The sequence below is a fragment of the Oratosquilla oratoria genome, chromosome 16, assembly GCF_046742065.1.
Source record: "Oratosquilla oratoria isolate Oo_2021 chromosome 16, ASM4674206v1, whole genome shotgun sequence".
Classification (NCBI taxonomy): domain Eukaryota; kingdom Metazoa; phylum Arthropoda; class Malacostraca; order Stomatopoda; family Squillidae; genus Oratosquilla; species Oratosquilla oratoria.
In genome coordinates, this window is record NC_134792.1 from 54332162 (window position 1) to 54338864 (window position 6703).

Sequence of the window (6703 nt, forward strand, 5' to 3'; positions counted from 1 at the left end):
ACATAAAGCTGGTATATACACGAAGAAAAAACAGGTTTTGATCCTTCTTTTGTGGTTCTTGAACTTTAGGAGATTGAGATGCCTAGAAGAGCGCTAGATCTATACAAACTGGAGTGTCTTTGGTTGAAGTCTTAGCAAAAGATCTACTACTAGTCTTTTTATCCTGGTACTAGTCCTAGTTCTGATCCTTGGATTCTGATCTGCATTTTGAGTTTGCTTATAGCTCTGGAAACTCAAACTGACAGTCGTTTGACTTAAAGACTGGTTAGGCCACGCCGAGATGTTTGACTTCTGCCTACTTTGAAGGGCGTTTCTTTGTTTTCCAGGAAGTGACCAAGACTGATGACGTCATGTCGCTTTTGAATTGATGCGGTACCAAAATAGTCGGAAGAGAAGTGTTGGCCTGCCTACAAGGAAGAGGTAGTGAAGATGAATTATAATAGGGGGAAGAAGGTTAAGAAGTAATATAAATAAATGATAAGAAGAAGAAGAAAAATAAGAAATAAAAAAGAGGAACGAAAATAAAACACAATTATGAACATGACGAAGAGGAAGAGGATCGATAAACAGAAGTAAAGGAAAACAAACGAAAGAACAAGAACAGGAAGTGGGATGGCCCCAGTGAAATATCGTTTCCTGAGGTGAGATTAATGACGACCTGTTAATGTCAATAGGCGTCGCTCAAGTACCAGAAGAATGAGACACCCTGGAAGAGATGACGACGACGACGACGACGACGACGACGCCAAGGACAAGCGGGAGCGGCTGGAGTGAGGTTGGCATGTCCGGCCGTCATGCACATGACGCCCTGGGGCTTGTCGGAGTGACATTCCGGACGGAAACCGTTTCTTGAAGACTTCGAGGGTGAGAACGAGGGTACCCACATCCGGAAGTCTGTAGCTGAGGAGAACGACCATGGTTCCTCCTCCTCCTCTTCCTCCTCCCACATCTTCTTCCTCCTCATCTTCCTCTTCCTCCAAACAATCAGTCCAAAAGGCCGCTTACGCGGAATCTGGCATTTGCTCACATGGATGCTGAATCAGCATTGCTGCTTTAATCCTGTTCCGCGGGCGGAAGTGTAAAAGTGCATTCCTACATACGTGCGCACGCACACAAGAATATTCAGGACAGATATAACCACGTGATGCAGCGTCTTTTCATTCATGAAGCTTTCAGTTCCGTTTGGATTCCTCTTCACCTTGGCCATATTGAAGGGGAGTAGATGGCGACGTCCTACATAGCTTGATGTTGCAACCCTTGTTGTTCAGAAATGACACGAATGACATGATGGCTGGAACAAACACTCACGCCAATCTATCTGCTGGTGATGTCAGGGTCGCGAGGAAAGTAAAAGATAAGCCTGACTTTTCATGAAAGTAGCAGTTGCCGACAAGACTGACGAGTTAAACACCATATGAGGACGGATCCTTTATTTGTACGACGTTTAGCTTATTACAGCTTTTTCAAGTACTTGAAAAAGCTGTAATAAACGAAACGTCGTACAAATAAAGGCTCCGTCCTCATATGGTGCTTAACTCGTCAATAAGCTTGACAGCAAAACGTTACAGGGAAATCTAGACCAGTCACGTGACTGGGGGGCTAGGAGTGTATATGTATACATACATGTGTTGGAAACAGAAGTAAGAAAAGAGTAAATCATCAAATGAGAAATGAAGGAATTGCAGAAACGAATGAGAAGAGGACTTAGGAGTGTTGGTAATAGTGAAATGATTACTGGAAGATCATATCACAACAATTACAGGTGGGATCTAAACAAACATTTGAGTAGGATTCCATTCTATGATCGAGATGAACAAAAGCCTGAAATCATCCATAAACAAAAACGACGAAATTCTGGGGAAACGTAAGTTATGCCTTTGTGGACTGCAAGGAGTTGGAGCAATTAACTTTGTGAATATATGCATCTCAACACGTACAACGAAGATACAAAACAGTTCAGAAGACCATCCACATCTGGTGGAGTTAGACGAAAGACTACCTGGTCCTCCTCTACCCCAGCATGAAGTGGAACCCAGCAGTTCGCTGAATCGTGATTGTTATACGGATTATTATGCTAACAAAAGCCTGCCTTTCGACAACATCTGTGACAGGGAGATCATGACTCCCTTCTCACTCCAACAGGTCACGTGTCTGGAGCTCTCGCATGCATAATGCTATCACGTATGGCTATTACCTTTACATACAAATGTATATTCGTATGAAACCAAAAAGAGGACGGATACTGTTTGCCATTGTGGCACAAGGGTAAATTTCATCCAACACAAAAACAATGACGACCTGTTGCTTATATTCCCATCCTGGGTGTCTTTAAGTCAAATAAATATTTTAATTTGTGCATTGGACATGAATCCATTTTTAGCGTGTGTGTGTGTGTGTGTGTGTGTGAGCTGATCATCCTAAAACAACAGAAATTCGTGTCAGACTGAAAACACACATCGTGTCGATTCGAACTGCCTAGTGTAGACCTTATGGTCTCTTGCAGTCTTCTTCATCCTTATGTTCTTGTGTTCTTATGAACGCACAACTTAGCTCTACATATCGACATGTCATCTACTTTTTAAAGTGAACTCTTTGCTTCAGGCACTGTGTCCACGTTCAGGCCAGGGTGGAAGCTTTTTGATGTGGATTTTGCTGCATCCATGTTGAGGCCAAGGTGGAAGCTTTTTGATGTGGATTTTGCTCAGTGGCGTTTCCAGCTTCTGGCTAATTCCGGAAAATGCGGCCCCCGAACTAGACTGGTTGAGACGAGCTCGATCAGCCTGTACAGAACAATGTGAAAAAAAATTCGACGAATTTTGTTCTTACTAACGCCAGACAAATTTACTCAGATGCAAACGAGACTCCGGCTATAAGAGAGAGAAAAAGAGAGAAAGAGAGAAAGAGAGAGTGAGGGAGGGAGGGAGGGAGGGAGGGAGAGAGAGTGAGAGAGAGAGGGGGAGAGGGAGAGAGGCAGAGAGAGAGAAAGATAGAAAGAGAGAGAGAGAGGGAGAGAGAGAGAGAGAGGGGAGAGGGAGGGAGGGAGAGAGAGAAGGGGAGGGAGGGAGGGAGAGAGAGAAGGAGAGAGAGGGAGGGAGAGAGAGGGAGGGAGAGAGAGGGAGGGAGAGAGAGGGAGGGAGAGAGAGAGAGGGAGGGAGAGAGAGAGGAAGAGAGAGAGAGGGAGGGAGAGAGAGAGAGAGAGAGGGAGAGAGAGGGAGAGAGAGGGAGGGAGAGAGTGAGAGGGGGAGAAAGAGGGGGAGAGAGAGAGGGGGAGAGAGAAAGAGGGGGAGAGAGAAAGAGGGGGAGAGAGAGAGGGAGACAGAGAGTGAGAAGGAGGCAGGGAGGAAGACAGAGAGAGGAGAGATGCAGAGAGGGAGACAGAGAGAGGGAAAGAGGCAGAGAGGGAGACAGAGAGAGGGAAAGAGGCAGAGAGGGAGACAGAGAGAGGGAAAGAGTCAGAGAGGGAGACAGAGAGAGAGAGTGAGAGAGAGGGAAAAAGAGGCTTTTAGGCAAGGCATGTTAAACATCCTCGGCTATGATGTAAGCACGTAGCTTTATAAAAGAATACCTTAATTACATTCAATTACAAGTCCTATAGTAATTAAAACGACTGTCGCAACTTCCTTCTCCACTTTGCAGTTGGGAGAAAGGTTCCTTGGCAATGTTTACATGTATAATGCTCAAAAGTTTTAATTCATATATTTTATTGGAGAGCTCAAGCAATTAACGGCTTTATCTCAAATATAAATAACTCACTCTGTTCTTTTTTTTCATGGGAAAAACTCCCCTTGTTGCCACATACTGTTACTGTAAAATAGAAAGCGCCGAAGAACTTGTTTTGGCAACTGTACTACATTAGCTAGTTTCCGGTCTGCAGGTACTTGCCCCATTCCATCGTCTTCATCTTCTAAAACTGTTTTCATTGTCTTCATTACGCTCATTACTATTATCATCTTGATTCTATTTCTTTTTTACTCTTTTTTGTATTTTTCTTTCAATCCATTTATTTGTTTATTAAGAAATTATTCTCACGTCGGATGAAATCTCCCACGTGACTGGGACTGGTTGACCCGTTCCTTTGGTTTCAGTCTGACGTTTGTTCTCATGAACTGGAACGAGTTCTGCTTAATCCGAGCTTCAGTCATGGGAGCGAGCGAGCGAGCGAGCGATGCAGGAAGCCTAAGTCAGGTCTGAAAGTAGCTACAACGTTTTTTGTCTCATGAGATTTCTTGTTTATGGCTGTCGGAGGCGGCTAACTCCGCCGACTCTTTAATACACACTCGTGCCGTGGTGCTAATAGAATCAAATCTTACTCAGCTGGAGTTCTTTCATATATACATTACAAACATATATACATTTCATATGTATATTATGTATATACACAAAATTCACTTGTGTGTGCGGTCAACGTGAGATGTAACCCCAAACAAACCCAATACCTGTACGTCATGGATACACATATGCTGTACACAAAGATACTAAACAAAAGTCTTGATTATGATGACAAACATATAGTAATCCCTACATTACCAAAATTACATGTACACCTTAGTTACACATCCAAGTGTGTGTGTGTGTGTGTGTGTGTGTGTGTGTGTGTGTGTGTGTGTGTGTGTGTTTACATTTTGTTTACAGGCATCCCCACACTCGTCCACTCCGCCTTCCACACATTTTCTTTTCCACACCGATCCACACTTTCTCCTTCCTCCACTTTCACTTGCTCTTGTTAGCGCTTTCTTGCTCGATCAGATACAAACGCCTGCCGCACACAAACATAGCCCGACCTAAAACTCATAACTGAATTCGTAACCAGATATAATAATTAGAGCAGAAGAGACAGGACCCCACGAGTGTAACACCTTTCCTGTGTAATACAATTAGTTAAATCCTTGTGGGCTCCACAAGGAAACACTATGAGGCAAATGAGTGTGTGAATGCAGACTTGGATGAAGCATATGCACTGGTTCACCTCGAAATCATTCTGCATCAAATAGCATAAAATGGACTCCAGTTGGGGCAATACAGAAGAGTCTAAGCTATCATTAATGATAACGGTAATGTCACTTTTAGCGCATGTGGCCATCCGATTAGCAATTATATATATATATATATATATATATATATATATATATATATATATATATATATATATATACATATATATATGCATATATATACATATATATATATATATATATATAATATATATATATATATATATATATGCACACACATATATATAAACACTGGGATTTTATTTTCACGTTAAAGTATTACTGTCTTCTCTTAGGAGCGGCCCCATTTGGGCACTTCACTTATTATCTATTTACTTATTAACTTATTCATTTATTTATTTGTCTATCAATTTGTTTGCCTTTTTGCAAACCTTCAAATCATGTGATGTCGGTGGGATGGCAGAGGAGAAAACATTTCCTGCACTGACATCAAAGCGTGTTACTGTGTTAAGGAATTTTAAATACATTTATCAACATTTAGATATATTAAACTTAAATACACACACACACACACACACACTTCAACGAATGGACGGCTTAGAAGACGTTCTGAAGAAAATTGAAGTTTTGTGGATACCAACGCAAAGAGAAGTGCCTATTGTATTTACAGGGTGGGGGGAAATTGCTCGTGGGGTAGTAGGAAAGTAGGGAAAGAGGAAAAGGGGAGGGATTACTGAGGGAAATGGAAGGAAATGAGGAAGGAGTAGACTTGGCCCAGGCAGACAGGCGAAAGGTAAACAAACGACCCCCCGACGACGATGAAATGTCTAATAAAAATGTAAAGATTAGAAGTATAGATAAGAGCAATACAGTAGAAAGTGATGAGAATATTTTCCAGGGATTTAAAGAGGGTGGGGGGGGGGACACAAGACTAGAAGAGAAGGTCGATAAGATGATCGAGGACTTGGAGCGTAGGTTCGGTCATGTTAACAATGTTATACGGAGAGTTGAAAAAATTGGAAGAACTAGAGAAGGCGAACAAAAACTTAACTAAGGAAATTGAAGAATTAAAAAAACAGTTAAAAGAAGTAAAAGATGAGAATAAAGTCTTAAAGGAGAATAATAAGGAGAACAAGGAGGGTTGGAAAAAAAATTCAAGAAAATAGCAAAGTTGCATTCACTGACATAATCAGACAGCAAATGAATGAACAAACTGAAAACTCAGTTATTAAAGTGATGAGACAGAAGGAGAATATATTAAGAGACTTAGCAGACAAAAAGAAATGTATAATTATATTAGGAATGGAAGAGAAACATAACCCAGATAGAACCACAAGAATCAAAGAGGAAAATGAAAAAGTAAGAAATTTACTAGAATTAGTTCAGGAAGACGAACCAGAAATAATGAAACAAATCGAAGAGAAATTCAGGCTAGGGAAATATAGTACAGACAAGACCAGACCAATTAAGATTAAATTCAGGTCACAAACTACGGCTGAGAATATCTTATCCAAAACAGGGAAACTAGCAACAAGTGAACAATATAAAAAGGTATGGACAAAAATGGAAATGAATAAAGAGGAAAGAGAGGAAGAAAAACAGAAAAGACTTGAAGCAAAGGAAAAAAACGAGATAAGAACGGAGTCAGAAAAAGAGAGATTCTATTGGAGAGTAGTGAATATGAAACTAAAGAAAGTCGACATACAAGAGAAAAACAAAAGGGAAACAGAGAACACAATGGAAGTGGCAGA